At 33.9% G+C, this 27,351-nt stretch overlaps 1 long non-coding RNA gene across 1 annotated transcript in view; it reads right to left on the bottom strand.

The window, feature by feature from the left end:
* Positions 1–519: 519 nt before the first annotated feature.
* The window catches only part of LOC110256696 (uncharacterized), a 189,114-nt gene continuing 162,282 nt past the window's right edge, over positions 520–27,351 (bottom strand). The window contains exons 3-6 of the long non-coding RNA XR_002338579.2: positions 7,302–7,359; positions 6,937–7,019; positions 4,789–4,845; positions 520–2,438 (exon numbers count right to left, since the gene is read on the bottom strand). This is a non-coding gene — a long non-coding RNA (uncharacterized LOC110256696). The remainder of the gene's footprint in view (positions 2,439–4,788; positions 4,846–6,936; positions 7,020–7,301; positions 7,360–27,351) is intronic.

The raw sequence follows: 27,351 nt of genomic DNA, 5'->3' as shown, positions 1-27,351 counted from the left end.
CTATATTTAGCTCAAGTTCATTAGTGACAGGTTGAAGCATGTGTAGAATCATCCAGAAAACTAATACTACTGTCATGTTCTTTATATTAATTTATATAAAGGCCTTAGTACAATTATTAAATAAACATATGTTCCTTTTCTGATTTTATCTCATTTACTCCTCACAATAACCCTAATCAGTATTATCATTATCTCGGTTTTACAAGTAAAGTACTGAGGCACAGAGTAGAAAGTTGACAAGTCTCATAGCTAATGACCCAGAGCTGAGATTCAAATAACACTCACACTCAACCACTGGGCTCTATGGTCATGTGATTATTGCTCCAAAGCCAAATGCTTATTCTGTGACATTGGAAAGGCAGAAGATACTAGTTAATATATAGTGATTGTTTGTTTTCCATGTGCCAGAATTATTATAATAACTTTATACTTAGTATCTCAAAAGACATAAGCAGTATTCAGTGTTTTCTCTGTTAATAGTACCATTCTTCTCCCAGTCAAACATCATGGGTACTGTTATTCACATCATGCATTTTATTCAGTTTAAGGCACAGAGCTTTCCAATACAACTTAAAAAAAATTTACTATAATATCCTAAATATTTTTATTTTGAAATATTTGAAATATATAGAAACATTTATATAAAGTATAAAAGATAATCAAATGGCCACATGTGTACTAACCACTCAGATTATAAATCAGAGCACTGTTGAAGCTCTGTGTTCCCTTCTGTTCATGTCTTTCTTCCCTTACACACAGGAATAACCACTATTTTGAGCAGTATTTATCACTCTCTTCCTTAAAAACAGTTATAAAATATAGACAAGTATCCCCCTATGAAAATAATCTTTAGTTTGTATTGTTTTTAAACTTGATATAAATAATAGTGTTAGACTCTGCGTATTTTGTATTCTATTACAACTTCATTTTATCAAGCAATGTTGTTCATAAAATTTATTCACATTAATGCATGTAATCATAGTTCATTCATTCCCAAAGCTATAGCAAAATATGCCTTAATTTATTATACATTCTGCTTTCACTGGATATGTGGTTTGTCTCCAGATTTTGCTGTTATAAACATTTATCATGTCTTTTGGTGCACTGATGCTAGAGTTTCTCCAAAGCGTAAATGATTAAAAGCAGAAATAATAATTGGTAAGATATGTGCATTTTCAACTTTGCAAATAATGCCTAATTATTTTCCAAAGTCTTCCAATTTTCATTTCTCCATATACTACTCCACATTGCAATCACATCTTTATCAACACTTGATATTGTCTATCTGACATATATCTTTCTCTATCCATCTATCATGTATATTATATATATATATATATTTGTTTAAAAGTCTATATCTACATTGTTTGTACATCTATATCTGCATCATCTATATCTGTCTGTGGAGAGAGACTGAGTAATTGACTCAATACCTATGTGAAAGTGTTGATGTTTGGAATACAGATTCATTCAGAAAATATAAAAAAATTGAGAGGAGAGGTGAAGAGGAATTTGAGGGTTTATGTAAAGTTAAGAACCCTGTGGCAGTTCCTGCTGTGGCACAGTGGGTTAAGAAACTGACTGAAACGGTTTGGATTGCTGAGGAGGTACAGGCTTGATCCCTGGGCCAGCACAGTGGATTAAAGAGCCAGAGTTGCCACAGCTGTGGTATAGTTCCCACGTTCAATCTCTGGCCTGGGAGCTTGCACATGCTGTGGGTACAGCCCACAGTTGCCACAGCTGTGGTGTTGGTTTCACATACAGTCTCTGGCCTGGGAACTTCCATATGCTGTGGGTACAGCCATTAAGGAAAAAAAAAAATGACCTGAGCACAAATAATATGGTCATGCAGTAATACAGAAAATTCCTCAGTATCAGGAAACAACAACATCAACAATAACAACAACAACAAAAAAACAGATCGAAAGCTTCCATGAGCCTGTAAAATCATTCAGAATCAGGTAGTTTTCTTGAGAGCTGGTACTTTTTCTTTGCAAAAGCAGTAAATCAATCTCTACAAGTGAAGACTTTCAATTTTTGTAAATCAAATAGTGGCATCAAAATCAAAAAGATATTAAGGAAAATGTAATGCTTTATTTTTTCAGGAAAACTTAATGCTTAAATTTCTTTCTATATATCTAGTTCAAATCCATGAAAGACATATTTATCCAATTAGGTATTTTTTTATCACTCTAATTGGTCAAAGGTCCTCTGACATTACACCTCATAATTCTTTTGTACAAATATGAGATCAGATTGTGTATTCTTATTTTTATCGGCTTTTTGCACTTATTACCACAAGTCCACATTGTTAAAATTTCTTGCCTATAAAAATCTTCATTATTCTTATTTTTGATTCCATCTCTTACTTTGTTCTTTAATGGAGCCATTTTCCATACAACACTGGCCTCAGGAGCAGCACCCTTGTATTATTTGTTCTGAAACAAAGAAAAATTTTCGGGTGTACCATTCACACTGCCCTCCTCCACCTTCTGACCGTTAGTGTTTCTGTTATTCTTCCTCCTAACGCTCAATCAATTAGAATTCCCCTTTGCTGGATCCCAGTCTAATTGATTACTTCTCACACACAGGAGGAAATTTTGGGTGCTCCTTGCATAAGTTATCTCTGCATTTCTGTCCTGTAACTAGAAAAAATATCTCAAGTGTAAGAAACCGGGATTTTAATAGCACTATGGCAGGATAGAGGTAAAACCATTTCACTTTCTTAACTGCAAAATAAGGTTCAGCATCTTTACCTTACATTTGGAACCAGACCTTTATGTGGGTTTTAGTTTTAAACAATAAGTCAAAGTATTAACTATAGATAAAAGTGCATCATGAAAGACTGATCACTAAGGTAAAGCTTTTATTTTTATTTTTTAACATGTGAGTCTAAATAACATTGCAGAACAGAATTGATGGAATGAGGGGCTTTTAACTTTCTTAGGCCAAATTCAGATGTAACTCCTATCTATAGTTTAACTTCTTTATTAAGGGGAAATGAACAACTTATGCTTGATCCTCTTTTGAAGAAAAATAGCCTTAAATATTATTACTGTAGTTCTGATGAAACAATCACACAGTATGGTGCTTCTTGGTCTTTGCTTAGTGTGAAGAGAAAGTACCAACATCTCAAGGTCTCTCTGAAATACATTTATTCCTTTATCATTTTTTAACTTTTATTGAAAAGAATCCTTATGCAAAATGATATGAAAACTGAATACATTAATAGTTTCTGGACTATCTGATCATTATAATAAGTGCTGAAAACTTCTAAGAAGATAAAATGCAGTTGTAAATATCCTCTTCCAGCAATAACTGAATGAGTATTAAATTCAGTTTGAATCCAAACACTAAGGTCTCTGAGTAATTGTACGGATGTTGAAGCTTCATTCTGCTACCATTTCTGAAACCCCTAGATTTTCTTTATTGATCTTGCTATTCATGCCCTGCAAAGCTCATAAATATTGTTCAGTCCAAAACTACCCATCGATGACCTTCAAATGACTTGGGTTTTATTTGGTAATACAAAAATCATTTGCATACGCCAGCTGCTGCCTCTCATGAGCACGCTATACACACAGAGTGTATGTCTCTATTAGGGAGTTTTCCTTTTCATAAATCATTTAGTTCTATTCCTTATCCTCCACATCCTATGATAACCTGGACTTTTATGATCTGTACTTCAAACCAAAGCAATAAACTACTTGAAATTATTGTTAGTGATCTCTTTAGTGCTGCAAGAGACTAGATGAAAGCTGAAATGCATGAAGTCAGCTTATCTCATCTATGCTAATAACCAATGCCAATTAGTGACTGCCTGGAGGAAATCTGCCCTGAAGAAAGCAACATAAGGTGGGTAGATGGGAGGATATTTGAAACATTATTGTTGTTCTCTCTTTGGAGGTGCCATTAAGGTTAGGAAGAGTCCTGACTATAAATTTTAACTGTAGCACATAAGGATAGAAGAGACCCAAATTATCTTTTTCAACTTCTTTGGGATTCCTTTATTTTTCTTGGATAGAGAGATTCATTTTGGGCATATGTCTCATTTGCTGAATACAAAATTTTCTTGCTCTAATTCTACTCCTCTCTGCCAGACATTGGGGCTAGTTTATCACCTTGACTGTAGTTGCTAGTAATAATCTTGGAACAGTTGCTAATCAACAATGTTTAGTTGTAGGAACCAGATTATTAAATCCTTAAATTGCTTAGTAACACCCAATCTCTCCTAAAAATAATCATTTTTTAATTGAAGAATTTTATAATAAGATTTAGTAAGAAGTATCAATGATAAGCCATTGAACCCATAGGATTTTTGACATTGGAAATATTGCGACTTTTTTTAGATGACCAGTAGGAAATATGAAATTATACTTTATTCTCTTGTAATTTTTCTCAGTGTATTGCACTTGAACCCTGTATCCTATCTTTCAGTGTGCTTCCTAAAAAGCCAGAATTCTGTACTGCATTCTGAACTCACTGAATTGGAATTTCAGGGATAGGATGGAAGGAATGTGCATTTTAACCTATGTTTAATCTGCATTCTTATTTCATAATTATTTTACTGATTGACATTGGAAAAACACTAATCTGGAGCTAATGAAAATTCATACTTTAGCTCCTTTTATTATGAATGTAAGATCATTCTATTAAATCATTTATAGGATTTGCCAGTGCCCCCAATTCTGCCATTCCTTTCCTTGTATAATGTTGACCTGGATAATTTTGGTACATTAGAAGGAAGTGGGGAACTGAATCTGGTCCTGCAAGATCTAGCTCGCTTACCAGCTCAGAAAATACATAAACCAGAAAATAAAACCTTCCAAATCTCAGTTGCTTTATCTGGAAAAAAAAAAAAAACAAGGTTAGACATAGTGCTTTTCACTTAAAGTAGTTCTTTCATAACTTTACTGATGTTGGGATTTTTTTTTTTTTGAGACCTTTTACATGCTGTAGTGAGAAAAACAGGTGATTTTCCTTAAAGTCTTTGGTTTTTCTTTAAAATGGAACCAGGAAACAAATTGTAAAATTATGAGTACTCTGAAAAACTGTTTAATAAAGGTATTCTCTTTTATAATAAAGAAAAACTTAGAGCCAATCCTATGAAATGGCTCTAAATGCCTCTACAGTGTCTCCTGTTGCTGTTGAAGATGTGGTATGCAATAATTTTGCTAATTAGTCATCATATGGTTAACAGATGGTGAAATTTAAACTTGCAGGGCAAGAATGTGCTTTAATCTCTGTAGTTACCTGGAGCTATATATGAACATTTTAAGGATCTAAATACATAAGCAAAGTTCTATTTGTGAATATGTCAAGGTATTGTGATTTCAAGAAAAGAAGAAATATAAAATTAAAACATGAATCTTACAAAATATTTATGAGTTTATTCACTAACAAAGATAATGCTAATGGAATCCATTTGATGTTTCTTAATGAGAACCAGAGACTGTATTTAGAGTATTGAGACTACTCTTGGATTATTTGCTGTTAGTCTCTTTCTGTGTAGGTATTAGTTCTTATTGTTCATCTCATTATAACACATATTTCACTCTGAAGTAGGCTTTAGTGATTCTGAAGGAAAATCAGCCCAGTTAAAGCATGTTATACTAGCAATTAATATCTAAAGAGAGAAATTTAGGGGTGATTAAAAAGTGAGAGCTATGTCGTTTTGACTAATCTTAACTAACAATATGCATAGTTTCTGAAGTTTATTTTAATTCTAGATAACTAAGTATTCTCAACATAATTTTGAAAAACATCACATTTGCTTTTGTGTCAGTGTCACTTAATTCATATTTCTTTAAGAGCTGGACTACTATAATCATCGGAAGAAGCAGGACAATTTGTCACTCACCTCCTAATAGAAGATTCTAAAAGAGAATTATCTTTCCTTTCAGGATTCATGAAAGGCTGTTCTTGGCTGTGGCATAGGTGACCCACAAGAGAATTTGGTATGTTGTAAATTATAGGCTACAACTAATAAAAACAAAGTTTCACAGTCCCAAGCTTTACCTGTAACAATCTTATTCTCAACACATACTTTATGGTGTGCTTCCTTAAGCAGAATAGGAAAGGATAGATTTTTACTTCCTGTAAATATTAGCCTTGCCTTATGCATAGTTCTGCTGTGTGCATAGCTCACATGAATTGAACATGTATTACATGGTATGTGTCAGAGAATACAAAAAAAATTTCAAACCACTTGGAATTGTATTTTTGCTTTCTGAGAACACAGAGGAAAAGTAGCAGTTTAGTGACAAAATCTCTGTAACTGATCCTTTCCTGAAAAACTATACACTGTACTTTAAACATAAAGATCAAGAGGCTTTTATGTTTTCTTGGGGCTGTTTGGATAAACCCTTTGCATTTGCTTCCTGTTTGTTTCTGGGATACTTACTGATATGCTGGTTCTAAAGTTAAGGTAACTTTTTATAGAATTTAGGGATAGGGTTAATTAAACCACACTCACACAAAAAAATGGTAATGAACCCAGGCATCAGCAACAAAGTCTAGCCATTACCATGATTAGGCTCCTTAGAACGAAAGAAAAGAGCTATACAATAGAAATGCTTAAAAAGTGTGGAGCCATGAAAGAGGGATCCCACAGGACCTATCAATAGATAATGCATTTGCCAAAAAATGGTAGACAATCAGTAAAGGAGTAGGGAGGAATAAGCATCTCAACATCAATCTTCCCCTGTAGCCCTGGTGGTCTAGTGGTTAGGATTCTGCCCTCTCTCAATCTTCCCTGTCTTCCAATTCCTGAAGTGTCTCTCATTGGCTAACTCAGCCAGAAGTCAGAGAGCAAAGGAGCCAAAGTGACCCAGTCCAGAGAGGTCAATACCCCAGGGCACAAAGAAGACAAAAAATGGGCAGAGTGTAGGTCTGAGATAAACATAAAAGGTCTGAGATAAACAACAAAAGCGTTACCTTGTTAGATGTGAAGCAAAAATAAAATGATCAAAATAAGATTTTTCCTCTTTCCTCCAGGTAACTTTGCCAACTCCTGATTTCTGTGTATTCAGGGGAAAGAAGTGAACAGACACATCATGCTGGGAAACTGCAGCTAACATATTATCTATTTCCAAATAGTTCTATGACATGTTTTTGATTGTGATGACTCTTGGTAAGTCAAAGTTTTACTTTGAGTATTTTAACTTTAATCAAGAGAGTGTAGGCTAAGCCAGCTCTATGCTATTTCTACATTAAAATCCAGATGGGAGTGGCACTTTTCTTTGATGGCTGATCTGCCTTTGTTGGTGCTAAGGAAGACAGACCATCAAAAGATACATTACTTTATCTGCTTCTGACAAGTGCGATCCTCTATTTCAGTGTGTGCCATGATTTCTGTTCCTAGAAACAAAGGAAGAAAAATTATTAAGCCATTAAAAAACCTTTTGAATATTCATAACAATATGCCTGTACATGATTATTTAGAACAGGAAGTCAGTATGAGATAAATAAGTTAAAAATGAATCATTTTTCTTTCTTTAACCTTATCCAGTCAGTTTCAAGGCGATTATTTAGAGTTAATCTTTATTATTGCTAAATTAGTTTTGTTTGTAGTCTCTACTTGAAAAGGTGTGTATATTATGGGGCGCTGTCCACATCAAAATTAGTACTTGAACAAATAAGATAGTATATGTTAGCCATGGATTAATGCGGTATGGAAAGAGATTTGGCTTAGTAAGTACCAACATTTTTCTTAATTGAAATGAACTTGAAAAAGGCTTTGTAAGAGAAGATATATTAATGATTAAGATTTTAAATTAAGGATTTAGATTTCCTAAATACAACGAAAGAAGGATATGCCTAAATGTTAGAATTTTAAGGGTTTATGGTATTGGAGACTTGGCCAAGAGAAGCTAGACCAAATTTTCTTGACATTCACTGCAGACGTCTGCCCAGTAAAATGAAAAACAGAGTGTATATAGAAAGTTTAATATATATTTTATTGTATATTCAATGTGGATATAATTACAAACACCCACTATGGGCAAAGACAATGAAGTAATGAAGATTAGCTAGCACTACTTCACCAGTTAAAACACTGAAATGCTAATTTTAATACATATACACGTATATACTCAAGGCATTTAAAAAGTTTATTGTTTGAAAAATTATTGGTCCAATTTCCCCAAAGTCTTTTAGTTAATATGCAAATATAATTTATTGTCAATATCTTTACCTAGCTCATTACTCCTCATTAGACTATACCTACTTGACTGTGATAATAAATCCCTAATATATAATGGATTCTGGGTCATAAAAATTATTTTAACATCTAGAATGACTAATGCTTTGAATATAAAAGAAGTTGTCAGTTAATGTTGAATAAGTATATAAATGATATACCAAGTTTTGGTTCAAAACAAAAGTAGTAGATATATATATAATCTCACCGGTTTTGGTAACTCAAGAATATCCTGATTTTATTTTACCAAAGGGAGAATATACTAAGAGCAGAATTTGTCACTTGCCAGTTAGAAATATATTAGGCTCCAAATAACAACAACAACTTGGGTTCTCCCAGTTTAAATAAATAGGAGGGTTATTTCATTATTTATGTCAGTCAATAATGTCAACACCCAGGATATCTTCTCTTCTACTCTACTGTGCTTGAGGAGATGCTGTTTTGCTTCATAGTCATAAGAAAGACACTCTAGTGTTATCATACATTTGTCTAACGTAGGAGGATGGGAGCAAAGAACAGAGCCAACTGCCTCTGTACCCTTTAATCAGGAACACAGAACGTTTCTCAGAAATTTTTCCTTTCTCAAATTTTTTCTAAGACATTTTTGCTTTGCTTATGCTGACTACAATGGGCAGTTGGGTCATTTAAGTATATGTCAAATGAATAGGTCTGAAAATACTAGAAAAATATAAAAGCTTAGTCTGATAGGTACTCTGATAGGTTAAGAGAAAAGTGGGATCCTTGGGTTCTAGGTTTTTTATTAAGATATTCTTAATTTTCTACCCAATATCTATCCATCCCTCCCCCTTCTTCCTTCCTAACAAAATCCTCAATCTGTTTCTAAGACCAGATCTTAAACAAAAAAGAGTTAATGAGGATGATTCAGGCAATGAATCAGTGAGATGTGATAGAATATCTTGGTTTAGATGCCGAGATGTCTGGATTTCAGTTCCAATGAGTTCGATAAGTAGCGTATTAAAATATTAAAATGTCTCATTGTGCCATCTATAATATTTAAAAGGTTAGAAAAGATTATTGGATTTCAAAATACAGATAACCCCTGATTTATAATGGTGCAGAAGCCATGCACATTCAGTAAAAACTGTACTTCACATTTTGAATTCATGTTTTCCTAGGCTAATGAGGCATGGTAAGATATTCTCTCATGATGCTGGACAGTGGGAACAAGCTACAGTTCCCGATCAGCCAGGAGACCTTGAAGGAAAACAACTCATAACACTCATAGCAATCACTGTATCTATACAACCATTCTAGTTTTTTTTTTTTGATTGTTTGTTTTTGCTTTCAGTAGAGGGTTTGATAAATTATATGATATTCAACACTTTTTTATTATAAAATAGTCTTTGTATTAAATGATTGCTCATATAAACATTCTGAGCATGTTTAAGGTAGGCTAGACTAAGCTATGATGTTCACTATGTTAGATTTTTTTCAAATGCACTTTTACCTTAAAAAAATTTCAATTTATTATGGTTTATCAGGATGTAATTCAAGAAAGATTTATGTGTTCTTCAGATCAGAGCTCTGTATGCATATCTAGTGTTCCCATGGAAATAAAAGTAAGGGAAAACTGAAAAAGAAAAGCTATGTGTCCCACTAAAGTGTTTTAAGGAAATTCCTTCGTGGCACAGCAGAAACAAATCTGACTGTCCTTGAGGATGTGGATTCAATCCCTGGCCTTGCTCAGTGGGTTAAGGATCCAGCATTGCTGTGAGCTGGGGTATAGGTCACAGACATGGCTCAGATCCCACATTGCTATGGCTGTGGCTGTGGCTGTGGCTGTGCTATAGGCCTGAAGCTGCAGATCTGATTCAGTCCCTAGCCTGGAAACTTCCATATGCTATGGTTGTGGCCCTAAAAAAATAGTTTTAAAGATGACTGGGCAATATGCTCTCTTAGATCTTTCCATTCAATCTACATTATGCTTAGTGTACTTAATCATATTTTTTATAATTTAACATTAATTAGAAGATAAATTAATATACATATCATATATACGTGTGTGCATATATACATACACACACACACACGTGTGTGTGTATGTATATATATATAATCAAATGTAAAGACTTCCCTAATCTAATTATTCCAGGAAGAAAACACAAGTGTATCACATGATATGTTTTCACTAATTTTTTTTTTGTCTTTTTCCCTTTTCTAGGGCCACTTCCACGGCATATGGAGGTTCCCAGGCTAAGGGTCCAGTCGGAGCTGTAGCCACTGGCCTACACCAGAGCCACAGCAACATGGGATCTGAGCCGCATCTGCAACCTACACCACAGCTCATGGCAACGCCGGATCCTTAACCCACTGAGCAAGGCCAGGGACCCAACCCGCAACCTCATGGTTCCTAGTCGGATTCGTTAACTGCTGAGCCACGATGGGAACTCCTCACTAATTTTTTATAAGTGTGAGTAGATTCTGAGGAAACAACTCAAACTTTTATAATTGTGACTGAAATATAAATTAAAATCAACTTCCATACCTAAAGGAAAATATATATATATATGTACATATCTGTATCTATACACAATTGATAGTGTGTGTGTATATATATTGACAGTAGGTACATATGTATACATATGTATACCACATATATACATGTTTATATCAAATATATATTATGTACACACAATGCATGAGATACAGATATATACCTGGGATATATATTGATATATATACTTGATATGTATCTATCATATGAGTTAGATACATTTGTGATATTCTTGGGATAAATATATATATTTGTACTAAATTTACATATATAATTTTAGATATACTTGATATACACATTTTCTTTATACATATATATGAAGAATTGATAACTTTAGAATACATATAATTGGGAAAACTAATAGAACACAAAGGATAGAAATGGAGAACCTAGAGTTTGGGGGCAAATAACATAAAGTCGTACTTTATGTAAATGGGTAGATTATTAAGTAGAAATGAATGCCTTTAAGCTTTGAAAAGAGTATAGATGTCATACAGGTGTATACTAATGTCATACACGTGTATACTCAAAGTTTTGAACAGTTTGGATTTAGCAACTAATTTGATGTTTCTGACATTACTCTAAAAATACATACTTAACAGTACAGGTGTTTGTTAGTCACTGGCCTCTTCTAAAGAAAAATTAGTTGGTGTTAACTGTTCCACCCCAAGAACACATTGGTTAAGAGATTACAATACTGATCCAAATATACGTTTCTAACAATTTAGTTTCTAACAATTTTGTAAATTGAATATATTTAAATCTCACATTCTGTACAATTCTCCATGCTAAGCACAGTAAAGCATATAGAGAAATATAAGGTGTGATGCCTACCTTTACGGATGCTTAAAATCAAGTTAGAAAATTAAAATACAGACATTCAGTTTAACATTTGGCACACAACCTGAAACATTGAAAGTGTTCGACAGATGTTAGCTATTATTTAATTCTCACATCTATCATATAACATTATTATTATCATCCCTGTTTTGCAGAAGAGATTGGGTTTGGGATGTAAATTGCTCAGTATTACATAACAAATAAGCAGTGTCAGGGTTGAGATTATCTCTTTATCTTCACTTATTGAGATGTTCATGCTCTGAACCACTGTGCTATAATACATTTTCGATGATAAAGTTAATCTAAACCTTTCTGTTTTCTCAAACATTTTTTGTCCCAGCAGATGACATCATCTCCTCCTAAAAAAGAAAACTGAGAGCTTGAATGAAAACCTCTAGAATCTGCAATTTTTTTCTTCCTGAAGATAGGGAGGTAGAAGGAAATAAGGATGAGTACAGATGTGTATGTATGTATAAGTGAATCACTTCATTGTACGGCAGAAATTATCACAACATTGCAAATCAACTACAAATTTTTTATTTAAAAATGCCTTGCCAAATAACTCTGTCACAACTACCCTTGAGACCTACTGGAGATCTTTGTATTTTTTTCTCTCTTTCCCTCCTTCCATATTCCTTCACTTCTCTCTCTGGTGTGAGTACTTTACCTTTTCATTAAAACATGAACAATTGCTCTGTTTTACCTAAATAAATATAACACCTCAACATCACTTTAATGTTAAAAGAACACAATCTTATTTTCCATTCCAGATTTGAATGATTTTTTGTTTCCTCTTAAACCTCAAGATTATGGGCCTACTCCACCAATCTATTAAAAATGTCTTCTAAGAAAGATCTTTGAATTGCCCAATTCCAAGAAAAACTGAGTCCATATTTACCCAACTGTTGATGTTTGACACTGTGGATAACAATTGTTTTTCTTGAAATTTTCATCTTTTTTCACTTGAAAATGAATATTTTATCTTTAACATCTCACAGTCTTGAATAATATATACCATTCATCTTTCTATATTTCTCTTTGTTCTGCTTTCAGATGCCAGTGCTCTCCTGAAGTCTGTCTATCCTTTCCTGTCTTCCCTTCTGGATGATTCCATGCATACCTCTACAATGTAATCTCTATTACAGTGAATTTATGTGGTTGGCTCTGACCTTTCTCTGGAGCTCAAAATCAGCCCTCCAGTACCCTCATTCTGATTGTTATTTTGAGCCTGAAAATCAGTATGTCCCTTACAAAAATCATATGTTTTCATCCAAATCCTGTTTGGTTTCCTCTTTTATCCATTACTCATACTTTGCTGTTTTTCTCCTTATGATCTATTCTTTGCCAAGTTAAACATGTCACTAGCCGTATCTTCCCTATGCTTCTTATTCCAAATTTTCATGAAGTATATGATCATATTATATATAAATTGCATAAATATGTATCATATATGTATATATATAATTATGTATGTATTGTGTGTAATATATTTATTATATATATGTATTTCTGTTACAAAAGCTCACTTCCATTTCTATTGCACTTCATTGCTATAAATGCGCCACCTGCTAGGAGTGCTATCACCAAGGTGGTGACATAGGTCATTCCTGACTTTGCGCTACCTTACAGGAATAACAACTAACAACTATTCATGAACAAGACACCACTCAAAGAATCCTTGGATATGGAGGTGAGGCTGATGAACCCCTGGTGTAATACAGACAAGGACAGCCTCCATCTGAAGGGTAAGAGGAGCCACTATATGTTGACCACAATACCATGCTGAGAGGTCTTCCCAGACCCTACGATTCCACCAGTGGGAAACAGAACCAAGGGTAGACATCCAGTCATCCAGCCCCATCCCCCCTTCTGCATCACGTGTCTTTTCTTGGGAATCCCACTCAGGTTTCAGCCCATAGGAATTTCAGGAGAATCTCTGCGGCTTTACCATTAGGGACCTCATTATGACTGAGAAAAGAGAGGGGCTTGAAACAGTCAGCAATTAGATCCCAGAAGACTGAAGTTCTACCTGCTATGACCAAGTAGAAATCCTGACCAACAGCTTTGCTTATCTGCAGAACCAAGTTGGTGGTATATTATGACCAGAGAACTAAGTGGGGTATAATATGTCTATTTAATGTCCTCGGAAAAAGGAATATGTTGGTCCTGGAGCCTTGTCTGACCCACCCAGGGAGGTGAGCTGAGTTATATAACCCCATGTTTTGCTGAGTGAAACTCCCAGCCCTGCAGACCAGAAAACTTAGACAGAATGCGTGGAAAGCTATATACTCCAAAACACTTCCAGAAACCCTGGAAGCAGAGGTGATAGTCTCCAGAGCAACACAAGTGACTCTGTTTGCCCAAAGATCTTAGGATATGGGCTCACTTAAAAGCACAAACAAAGAACCTTGGTAGCCTTAGAGCTAGTTCTTCCACCACCCTTGGGCAGGAAAACTAATTTGTAAACTTGCCCATTCCTGAATACATATTTCAGCTTGCCCAGTCATGGAACTTAGCCAGAGCACATAGGAAGCTACATAGCACTTCCAACAGCCCTATTTACAGTGGCACCTGAAGAGAGAGCACAACTGTTTGCTCTCTCTATCTGCAAAGCAAAATTAGTGGCCCTATCTTAGAAAGAGTCAGTGTAAAATCTTGACTGACTTAATTAGGATCCCAAAAACATGTTGCACAGACCCTGGTGGACTCTCTGCTACTGTGTAGGGCAGAGAAAGTAATTTATAGCCCCACTTATTGCTGAGTATAGTGTCCTGACTAGACAATCCAGGTCTCTAGAACCCTCATGGGAGCAGGAAACCAAGCCAGCAATCTTGTACAAATGTTTTAAGTCAGGGACATCCCCCACTCCAGAGCTTATATAGTTGCCTCCCCCAAAATATACCCCAATAGTAGGCTCTAACTGCTTAAGGCTTTACCAGCAGATGCATCTATAGAAACAAACTGAGCTGAGTGGTAGAGAATTGACTCTGACAAAGCAAAAAAAAAAAAAAAAAGGAAACTGCTTACTTAAATATGCAGGTACCAACATTAGAAATTATCAATCTCAAAACATCTGGTAAACATGAGATAACTAAAACTAATAAAACTTAGTAACTGACTAAAAAATGATCAGTGAACTGTCAGAAAAAGATTTCAGAATAATTCTTAAAGAAGTTCATAAGAACTACAAAAAACAGACAACTAAATGAAATTATGTAAACAATGCATGAAAAAGTATTTCAATAAAGAAATTGACATATCAAAAAATAACCAAAAAAACATGCAGAAATCCTAGAGCTGAAAAATATAATCACTCAGCTGAAAAATTTCAATAGAGAGTTTCAAAAACAGATTCACCATGAAGAAGAAAGAATCAGTTAAATAGAAGATAGAACATTTGAAATTATCCTGTAAGTTATCCAGTCAGAGAAGCAAAAAATAAAAACAATAAACAAAATCTATGGGACTTATGGGACACAATCAAATAAACAATATCCACATGATGGGGATTCCAGGGGAAGAGAACAAAAAAAGAGAAATGTATATTTAAACAGTAGTGAATGAAAATTTCCTCAGTGTTGGAGAGAAATACATAAAGCCCAAAGGACTCCAAAAAGGTTGAACCTAAACATGCTATAACTGTCAAAGTACAAGACAAAGACTTTTGAAAGCAATAAGAGTAGAGAGAAATTTTCTCAGGAGAAACAGTTCACACTGAAAAGAATGGGATCATATTTTTAAAATATTGAAAGATAAAATTGTCAACCAAGAATTCCATACCCAAGAAAGGTACCTTTCAATAAACAAAGTAGAAGTAGCAGTGGTGGTATAGCAGTGGTGGTATAGCAGTGAGCATAGCTGTCTTCCAGAAATGAAGGCAAGATAAATTCTGTCCCAAACAAACAAAAGCTGAGGGGTAAGCCTACTATATAGCCTTAAAAGAAGTGATGAAGGGATTTCTTTGACTAGAAATAAGGATGCTATTTAACATTATAAAAACATAGGAATGTAGCATAAAACTGATAATGATAACTATATAACCACTTTTTGATTCTACAGCATGGTAATAATGGTATACAATTCATTTACAACTCTAAGTTAAAAAAATTAAAAACAGGAGTTCCCATCATGGTTTATTGGAAAGGAATCTGTCTCGGATCCATGAGGACATGGTTTTGACCCTTGGCCTTGCTCAGTGGGTTAAGGATCTGCATTACCATGATCTGTGGCATAGGCCAGTGGCTGCAGCTCCGACTGGACCCCTAGTTTGGGAAACTCTATATGCTGTGGGTGCAGCCCTAAAGAGACAAAAAAAAAAAAAAAGAAATTTAAAAAACAAATATAGGAAATTTTACCATAGGTAAAATAATGTGATATTAGTAACATAATGCTAAGTAAACTATAACATGAGTAACCTAAAATGTGAGAGCAGGAGAATAAAGTGTAAAGTTTAGGAATGCTATTGAAGTATTATCAATTTAAAATGGGGTGTTATAATTTTAATATATTTTTAATAATCATCATGGTACCCATAAAGCAAAAACTGGTAGTAATTATCCAAAAGAACATAGTAAAGAAGTCCAAGAATTCTGTTACAAAGAATCATCAGTACAGGCAAAGAAGACAATAGGGTATGAAAGAAAAAACAATGGATTTACAAAGCAGAGAGAAAATAAACAAAATGATAATAGTAAATTCATAGCTGTCAATAATTAGCTTAATGTAAATAGATTAAATTATCCAATCAAAAGCTATAGGAATCTCTGAATGGTTTAAAACAAATTAAAAAAAAAAAAAAACAAGATACAGTAACATGCAGCTTCCAAATGTCACTTTAACCTAAAGGCACAGATAGAGTGAGAGTGAAGGGATGGAAAAGGATATTTCAAGCAGGTGGTACACAAGAAAGCATGGGTAGGTATACTTATATCAGATATGACAAATTAGACTTTATGCTAATAATGGTAAAATAGAGACAAAGAAACTTATGTATTGCAAAGAGTGGTCAATCCTTCAAGAAGATGAAACTGTTTTAAATATTTCTGCAATCAATATCAGAACACCCCTATATATAAAGCAAAGAGAGAAGTAAAAGGAGAAATATAGTAATAGTTAGAGATTTTAATATCTGACACCAGTAAAGGGTAGATCATCCAGGCAGAATCAATAGGAAAAGAGCATATTTGAAAAACGCTGTGAACAAATTAACTTAATAGACCTATACAGAATATTCTATTAAACAAAAGCAGAGTACGCATTCTTCTCTAGTGCACATAGAACTTTTTGTAGTTTATGCCATAGAGTAGGTCACAAATCAAGTCTTAGCAAGTTTGAGAAGAGTGAAATCTTTCCAGGTATCTTCTCTGACCACAATGTTATGAAGCTAGAAATCAACAGGATAAAAACTGAAAAAAAAAATGATACATGGAAATTTAACAATTTCCTCAAAAACCATCTAGTCAAATTAATGGTGGAGTAAAATTGTATCTTGAGAGAAATGAAAATGGAAAAACAACATACCAAAACTTTTGGGTTGCAGCAAAAGCAGTTCTAAGAGAAAGTTCATATCAATAAATGTTTACATTAGCATGAAAGATCTCAAACAACCTAACTCTCTGCCTTAAAGAATTAGAGATAATAGAACAAACTGATCCCAAATGTAGCAAAATGAAGGAAATAATATATAACAGAGCAGAAATAAATGAACTACAATGAAAAAGAATTAACAAAACTAAGAATTGAGTCTCTGAAAAGATAAAAACAGAATTGAAAAAATCTAGACAAATCAAGGAAAAAGAGAGAGCCCAAATCAACAAAATTATTGAAGAAAAGGAGACATTACAACTGATGCTATAGAAATACAAATTAAATTAAGAGGCTGCTCTGAATATCTATATGCCAACAAACTGGACAACTTAGAAAAAATGAAAACAATTATTAGAAACAGACAACCTACAAAGACTGAATCAGGAAGAAATTTAAAAATCTGCACAGACCAGCTACTAGTATCAAAAATCTCTCAACAAAGAAAAGCCCAGGACCAGATGGCTTAACAGGTGAATCTTGCCAACCATTTAAATAATAATGCCAATATTTCTCAAAGTCTTAAAAAAAAACTTGAAAAGGAACACTTCCAAATTCATTTTGTGAGGTCAGAATTACCCTGACAACAAAAGCATAAAAGGGCACTACCCAGTAAAACAAATTTAAAAGAAAATCCAAAAAACTATAGGCCAATATCCCTGATGGATATAGATGCAAAATTTCTCAATAAAACATTAGCAAACTGAATTCATCATCATATAAAAATACAATTCACTGTGACCAAGTGGGATTAATTCCTGGGAATTGAGGATGGTTCAACACATGCAAATTGATCAATGTGATAAATCATATTAATGGCATAAGAGAAAAAAATGATTATCTCAATACATGCAGAAACATTATTTGACAAAATTTAATATCCATTTATGATAAAACAAATCAGGTATGGAGGGTACACACCTCAACACAACAAAACCCATATATGACAAGCCCACATTTAGCATTATACTCAACAGCTCAAGGTATAATGCTTTTCCTCCAAGATCAGGACCAAGACAAAGTACCCACTCTCCTCACTCCTACTCAACATAGTAGAGCAATTAAGCAAAAAACAAACAAACAAAAAAACCCCAAGAAAATGCATCAAATTTGAAAAGGAAAAGTCTATTACATGTTATATGTACTCAGTGAATTCAATAAAGTTGCAGGAAACAAAATTAAAATGCAAAAATCAGTACTGTTTCTATATACTAACAATAAGTTATGTACAAAAATAAACACAGTAATTCAATTTACAATAGCATTTAAAACAGTAAAATAATTTGAAAAAAAATTAACTAAGGTGAAAGACAAGTAAGAAAACTGCAAGACCTTGATAAAAGAAATTGAAGAAGGTATTCTGTGTTCATGGATTGGAAGATTAAGATTGTTAGAATGTCCATTCTACCAAAAACAACCTACAGATTCAATGCAATCCCTATTGAGATTTCAATGGCATGTTTACAGAAGTAGAAAAAAAATCCTAAAATTTTTGTGGAACCACAAAAGACCTTGAACAGCTAAAGCAATCCTGAGAAAGAACAACAAAGTAACATGTATCATGCTTACTGATTCCAAGTTTTATTTATTATAAAGCTATATTAATCAAACAGTATGGTTCTGGCATGAAAACAGACAAGTAAACCAATGGAACATAATCAAGAGCCCAGAAATAGACCCAAGGAAACAGCAACTAATATTTGACAAGAGAGCCAGGAATACTCAACGGAGAAATGATGGTCTCACCAATAAATGGTGTGGGGAAATATGGATATTCATATGGAAAATAATAAAGCAAGACCCTTATCTTACAATATACAGAAAAGATAACTTGGAATGAATTAAAGACTTAAGTGAAAGCTTGAAAACCATAAACTCCTAGGTGAAAACATAGGACACAATCTCTTTGACATAGGTCTTGGCAAGGATATTTTTTTGGATGTGGCACTGAAAGCACAAATGGCAAACTGAAAAATAAACAGGTGAAAACACATTGAAACTGAAAAGCTTCTGTATATCAGAACAAATGTTTAAAATGAGAAAATAATATTTTCAATCCATATAGCTGATAAGGGATAAATATCCAAAATATATAAATAACTCTCAGAACTCATTAGAAGAAGAAAATAAAATAATCCAATGAAATTGACCTGAATATTCTTTCCAAAAATATATATGTATATTCAAATAGTCAAAAGGTCCATTAAAAGATGTTCAACATTGCTAGGGAAATGCAAATCAAATCACAATGAGATATCACCTCTCACTTGTTAGAATGCCTAGCATCAAATGACAAGAGATAACAAGTGCTGGAAAGGATGTGGAAAAAATCATTTTTGTACTATTAATGAGGTCGTAAACTGACATGCCCACTAAGGAAAATGCTATGGATGTTCCTCAAAAAATTTTTTAAAACTAGAACAACCACAAAATATAGCAATTCCACATGTGGGGCTGTGTCCAAATAAATTAAAACACTATATTGAAAGGATACCTGTACCCTCCTGTTTGTTTGCAGCAGCATTATTTATAGTAGCCAAGACACAGAAACAATATAAGTGCCCAGTGATGGATGAATTAATAAATTATATACATACATTTATATATATATATATATATATATATGTACACAAGTGCATATTATCAGCTATAAAAAAAGGAAATCCTGCCATTGGTGACAACATGGACCTTGATGGCATTGTGCTAAGCAAAATAAGTCTGACTAAGAAAGACAAATACTGCATGGTCTTACTTATATGGAGAGTTTTTAAAAACTTAGAAAAAGATTCAATTTGTGGTTACCATTGGTGGAAGGTGGGGAGAAGGGAAAAGTACCAAATTCCAGTAATAGTATAAAAAAAGTACTAGAGAGGTAACATACAACATATGTAGCACAGTTAACACCACTATATGGTATATATGAAACTTAGAGTCAGTCTATCCTAAAAGTACTCTCCAGAAGGTTAAAAAAATTTTTTTATCTATCTATATGAGATTATGGATGTTAACTACTTTTATTGCAGTAACTATTTTACAACATTTTTAAGTCAAATCATTATGCTCTACAAGTTATACAGTACTTAATATATCAGAATACATGGAGTATTTGTATTTTGTATTCTGTAGTATTGTATAATACAATACCATATGTGAATAATATCTCAATAAAACTAGAAAATAAATCTAAGTGCCCTACCATATTTATCCCTCCAGCTTAAAATCTCTATTGTATGGCATTTATGTTCATTTAAAAAATGTGAACAAGCCAATGCATTTTTTACTCCTTTCTGTTTCTCGTATTCCTATTTCCACATTCAGTTAATTTCCAAGTGCTTCAAGTAGCTTTACCTCTTCTTTTGAACTGGGGTTATCTTTCTCCATATATCCATTGCCAGACCTTCACTGTCTGTATTGCAGTAACTTTTTATCTGATTTCATGGTTGTCAGGCTCTTTGCCTTTTATATGCCACAGATGACTTAATGTAACTGAAACATAATGGTGGTCACATCCTTCATGAAACTTAATTTTTTCTTTGGTCACCATTCCTCTATGTCCTGCACCTATGTTATTTCTATATTTCTACTTCCATTATCCTTCTTCAACTTATATGTGAATAAATAGATGATAGATCAATAAATAAAATGATTTTTATCTCCTTGTTGATTTTGTACCCAATTTTTACTTTTTATTATCACATACTATCTATGTAAATCCAAATGATCTCCGCTTTTCAAAGCTCAGTTAAAATGCTTCATGAAAATGTTCCTTATCTATCTACCCAGCGGCAACACCTTTCTTCCTCAAACTTCAATGACACATTGAATTTGTAACAACATAATGTGTTGTTGCTTGTCCTTTCTATGTTGATTTTATCTACTTATTTGAGCATTATTTATTGAGTACCTGCTATGTGTCAAGCAATGCTAGGTTTGCAAGTGGTCAAAAAGATTGAGAATATGGTCACATAAAAGTTTATAAGCCAGTGGGAGACAGATATTACAATTGTCAAGATGCCTGCAAAAAAATAAATGGCTAATAACTAATGAGAAAACTGATCTAAAAAAATGACATTTGTTATTTTTAAGGAAAGTTTTGTCTGGATGTATGCCCAAGAATGGGGGTGCTGGGTCATATGGTAGTTCTTTGTATAGTTTTCTAGGTACCTCCATACTGTTCTCCATAGTGGTTGTACCAGCTTACATTCCCACCAACAGTGCAGGAGGGTTCCCTTTTCTCTACACCCCCTCCAGCATTTGTTATTTGTGGACTTATTAATGATGGCCATTCTGACTGGTGTGAGGTGGTATCTTGTTGTAGTTTTGATTTGCCTTTCTATAACAATCGGTGATGTTGAGCATTTTTTTCATGTGCTTGTTGGCCATCTGTTTGTCTTTCTTGGAGAAATGTCTATTTAGATCTTTTGCCCATTTTTCCATTAGGTTGTTGGCTTTTTCGCTGTTAAATTGTATAATTTGTTTGCATATTTTAGAGATTAAGCCCTTGTCAGTTGCATCATTTGGAACTATTTTCTCCCATTCTGTAAGCTGTCTTTTTGTTGTCATTTTGGTTTCCTTTGCTATGCAAAAGCTTGTCAGTTTGATTAGGTCCCATTGGCTTATTTTTGCTTTGATTTCTGTTGCTTTGGTAGACTGACCTGAGAAAACATTTGTAAGGTTGACGTCAGAGAATGTTTTGCCTATGTTCTCTTTCAGGAGTTTGATTGTGTCTTGTCTTATATTTAAGTCTTTCAGACATTTTGAGTTTATTTTGGGGCATGGTGTGAGAGTGTGTTGTGGTTTCATTGATTTGCATGCACCTGTCCAGGTTTCCCAGCAAAACTTGCTGAAAAGAGTGTCTTTTACCCATTTTATGTTCTTGCCTCCCTTTTCAAAGATTAATTGACCAAAACTCTCCTTAAAAAACACATGCACCCACATGTTCATTGCAGCACTATTCACAAATGCCAAGACATAGAAACAACCCAAATGTCCACTGATAGATGATTAGATCAGGAAGATGTGGTATATATACACAATGGGATACTACTCAGCCATAAAAAAGAACAAAATAATGCCATTTGCAGCAACATGGTTGCAACTAGAAACTCATACTGAGTGAAGTAAGTCAGAAAGAGAAAGACGAATACCATATGATATCGCACAAATGAAACTTTCCACAGAAAAGAAAATCATGGACTTGCAGAATAGATTTGTGGTTGCCAAGGAGGAGTGGGATGGATGGGGTGCTTGGGGTTAACAGATGCAAACAATTGCTTTTGGAATGGATTAACAATCAGATCCTGCTCTGTAGCACTGAGAACTATGTCTAGTCACTTATGGTGGAGCATGATAATGGGAGAAAAAAGAATGTATACATGTACGAATAACTGGGTCACCATGCTGTACAATAGAAAAAAAATGTATTGGGGAAAAAACAATAAAAAAATTTTTAAAAGTCACATTTGTGTTGCAATATGTCGAATGAATGGATACAATTATTTTCCTTGATAAACTTTGAATTTATACAGGCAAGGTCATTATATACTTTGTGTTTTTAATCTCTTATAGCTACCAACTCTGCTTTTATCTTGGCAAAAAAAGTATTTGTTGAATGAAGACATTGAAACATTGCCCCAGTACATAGCCTATCACTCTAAAGACTATAATTTTGGAGGTGCACTATGAGGGGTGATCCAAAATGAGGATACCTGCCAGCCCATGTAAATAAGATGCTATCTGCCTTCTATGATAAGAACACCTGTTTCTAATTAACATTGGCATATTCTTTGTAGATGGTGGGGTTGATGGTGACCCATGCTGTGTTCTAGAAAATCATGTCATATTAGCTGACACAACTGAGGTGGGTCGAATAACATAGGTGTCACCTTCAATCATCATCCCTAAGTAATTTTTTCTTCAAGAAGCTAGAGAGCCTGGTGTATCAGTGCCCAAGACACACAATCCAGCTTGTTCTTGTCAGCGAAATGAAATGTCACAAAGCAGTATGTTCCTTTTGCTCGCTCAATGCCACACTCTTGATTTTCCCTGCTCTCATAGTGCTACAGTTTTCTCTCATTGGGGCGTTTGATGCAGATATAAACATTCAAATTCTTAAATGCCATTCCTTAACATCGTTACTGAGAAACGATTCGTTTAATAGATTGACATCAAAAGCAAGAGACTTAGCCACCCAAGAATCTAAATCCAAAAATAGAAACCAAATAGTTTTTCATCTAGAAGGTACACCTGTATCAATCAGTAGTGACTGCCTAGGGTATGATTTGGAGAAAGTTGTAAGTTTATACCAGGCTCAGCAAAAAATAGGATTCTACTCTCTCCCCTCTTTCAAGCACTTATCCTTCCCTCTTACCCGCTTATTTTAGGCCATCTTCTTAATCTTCTGTTTTTATCAATATTTCATTCCAATATTGCAATCCTTGCTACAATTAATTCTAAACTCAGCATGGACCCTGACCAGTGGTGACTCCAACTGCTCTCTTACTTTCAACTCCTTTTTCACTTTATCCTTCTATCACTCCTGGTCACCCAAAAGTCTCCCCCACCCCACCTTCAAAGATACACATTGCCATCCATATGGTTTAACTCTAATCACCTATTCATAGCTTAATTAGGGTGAGAGTAGAATTCTAATGAATCCCACAGAAGTTAAATATGAATATTAGTATGACAAGAAACATTATATATAATGTTTCTATGATGTATGCCAACATTATATAACCTTCCTGAAAGATAAATACATTGTATAAGTGTTTAGAAACCATTCCTAGCTGCTGTTTGAATAAAAAAAATCTTTCAGGAATTGGTGTGTTTTCATACAGACGTTCAAAGAGGAGGCTTGTGTAGGATTTTCTGAATTGGAAACATTTCTAGACCATTTGGGTCAACACATCTGAACTATTCTTAATTCAATTTGCTCAAGGCAAAAGATCAAATAGTGTGTATCTCTAATTAGCTGTTGGTTGGATGTAACATGTGTGCTTGGTCTTGTATCCAGGAGTTGTCAGAACTTTTCATATAGTGCTGTGTGCCTGTGTGAGAGATGGAGGGAGAGGGGTAAAAGAGAGAGAGACAGAGAGACAGAGGGAGAGGGAGGGGGAGAAAGAGAGAGAGAGAAAGAGATGTAGTGACCAAAGATAAATTTATTTACTCACATGATACTGGTTGCATCTGTTTTTTAATGAAACTTGCCTTCAATAAGAAAGGGAGCTCTCAAAAATTTCCAGTAGTTTTCCTTTAGACATTGGCTAATCTAATAGTCAACTTACTAGAACTTTTATGAGATATCGTACAAATATACCCTAAAACTGAAATGACTTAATTAAAAAAAAACACCATATTAGTGGTCTTAGATGAATCTTCTAACTATATCTCATTTCATTTTGTCTATTCAAAGGATTTAATTTCATACATTTTTCAACTTAAAAAGTAAATGAACATTTTACATGGATGTTTGGTATATTAAGATTGTATTTTAAAGGACACATTCATATGAAGAAGCATTCTAACCTAAGATACAGTGATACAAGTGTTTGGCTTATTTTTGAAAAGATGAAGAAGCATTAAGAAGCTAAATAGAAAAGAAATCATGGACTTGGAGAAGAGACTTGTGGTTGCCTGATGGGAGGAGGAGGGAGTGGGAGGGATCGGGAGCTTGGGCTTATCAGACACAACTTAGAATAGATTTACAAGGAGATCCTGCTGAATAGCATTGAGAACTATGTCTAGATACTCATGTTGCAACAGAAGAAAGGATGGGGGAAAAACTGTAATTGTAATGTATACATGTAAGGATAACCTGACCCCCTTGCTGTACAGTGGGAAAATTAAAAAAAAAAAAAAGAAGTATGCCGTGTGAACAACAACAGCTAACACTGAAAAAAAAAAAAAAAAAAGAAGCTAAATAATTGTCATGAGGGCCCATGAGCAGTATTTAGTTCGTATTGTTAACTCTAGACATTAAATCTTACAGATCATGAAAATAAGTAAAATAATGAAATAGGGTGGTATTAAAGAACACACATAGATTGTTCTAAGGCTACTGAGACAACTTGAAAACATGACTCTTTGGTAAGAACAAGTTGAAAGACAGAAATTCAACAAGGTTCTCCTATACAAACAGCTCTATCCAAGTCTTCTAATGACATTTTGGTCATAATACTCTCCTCACTTAGGCTGCTAGATTAGACTTGCCAGTTCCTTGTCAGAACGCTCAAGATCCTGAATTGAGCACATTGGAATACTTTACTAGCTATTCCCCAAAATGAATTTTAACAGATTTCAGGCATTATGCTGTTGGAGCATCTACTGGGCATGCTAAATAACAAATTTTACCTCATTTAATCATTTCATGGGAAAGTAAGAAGCATGATGGTATGTAAATCTAAAATGTTTGGATTTTCAGTGTAAATGTTCAATAGAAGTACAAATAAATATTAAGTGCTACCTGCAAAAAATGACGTTGATGGTTATTAACAATTCCTACTCAAATTGAGTCTACTTCCATCATTTAAAAACTAGCTATTTCATTAAACACCACCTTTTTTCTACATATATTGAATATTTCCACAGTCTCCATTTTATCAACCTCCAGGTGACTTTTTTTAAATATCACCAACGGGGCAACTGGGGAGGTTAATTGACTTTTCATTGCAATAAAGGATGAGTCAGTGCCAAAGCCAGAAATAGACACCAAGGTTTCATCTCTTCTCATCTTGGTTCACATCATGAGAAAGAGCTTTCTGCTTATAAATATATTTAATAACATGGTTCCTTGAACTGTTAATTAGGATAGTTTTTAAAACCCACCTGGTTTCAGAAAGAGGCATTTCCAAAGTTGGGAATGTTTCGATGAAATATTTGGGAGTTTTGTGTCAATTTTGTGAGACTCAAGAACTTTGTGATGGACTTACAGCAACTTAAAAAAACTAGAATAATATATGTGTGTATAGATTTCTCTACATATACTCACTAATTTTGCTCAAACTTGTTTTCCTAAGTGAATTACAAAAGTTTTTTCTTACCTTCTACACCAGGAAAGACCAACTTTATTTTTTGGGAGCATATATATGAAAGACATACATGTATAAAATGGAGAGAAACTGGTACAAAGGGAAGATAATTAGATTATTTTCATCTGTCTTAGTGGCATATTTGGCACATAAAGAGTTTCTATCAATTATGAATTATAGAAGAAACAGTGAGTAGATAGACATCAGAGAGGAGTTGCTGCCAATCATAAGGATAATAATAATACCACCTAGCCTTTATTAAATGTACGTATGCAGATTTTTTTCTCTACTGAGAAAAACACACAGTACTGGTTAAGTTAGAGAATTCTAACTTAAAATTGTCAAATTTTTAAGTGTGAAGCAACAGGAAAGATGTTTAAAAATTATCAATTAAAAGTGGAAAGTACTTAAACTGGAGAATGAAAGATTAATGAAAATATTAATGTTTTATGAGATATTATTTGGAAAGGGCATTAGGCCGAGGGAGAGAATAAAAACAGAATGGGTGAAAGGTATAATGGTGCAAATTTTAACTCCAAACAAGGGAGAGATTTTTAATAAACAAGTGCAAAATTAGAACAGACTCCAGATTTTTCTGGAGGTGAACAAGCCTATACATTATTGTTGAAGGGATTCAACTACTGGATGAATTGTTGATTTAGCTGAAATTTAAGGCCCTTACAAGCACAGAGAGTCCATTACTTTTATTGACAAGATATGTAGTGAGGCAATAATTTCTATGAGGAACTCAGGACAAAGAAGTAGATAAACCAATGTGGATAGACTGGGATGATTGGAATGCAAATGGAAGTTAGAGTTTCCATAGATGAAAAGAAACACTGAAGCCGTTTTAAGGATCAGCAAGAAATAAAGGGGAAAAAATATAGTGTGCTTATAAGAAATTGTCAAAAGAGCCACATTGAGTTAAAGATAGTACACATTCAGATTGATAAAAAAGGAATGAGATTTAAATATCAAGAATATCATTTTAATTAACAAGTAATATGTTATAAAAGATAAAGAATATAGACTTTGGGACAAGAAAGATTTAGATTCATGTGCAGATTAAATGATCATTATCTCTGGAAGAGTCAAATTCTCATCCGAAAACTTCATGGTGTTTACCAGGGACTGATACGTAGGGGAATAAAGGAGTTGCTGTTTAATAAGTATAATATTTCAGG

Source organism: Sus scrofa, chromosome 14 (assembly GCF_054392235.1).
Source record: "Sus scrofa isolate SSC_HxYL_T2T_F1_AM1 chromosome 14, Sscrofa_HxYL_maternal_Yorkshire_Landrace_v2.0, whole genome shotgun sequence".
In the NCBI taxonomy this organism is placed as follows: Eukaryota; Metazoa; Chordata; class Mammalia; order Artiodactyla; family Suidae; genus Sus; species Sus scrofa.
Note: the sequence above shows the minus strand (reverse complement) of the source record. Positions and strands in the feature narration are given on the sequence as shown.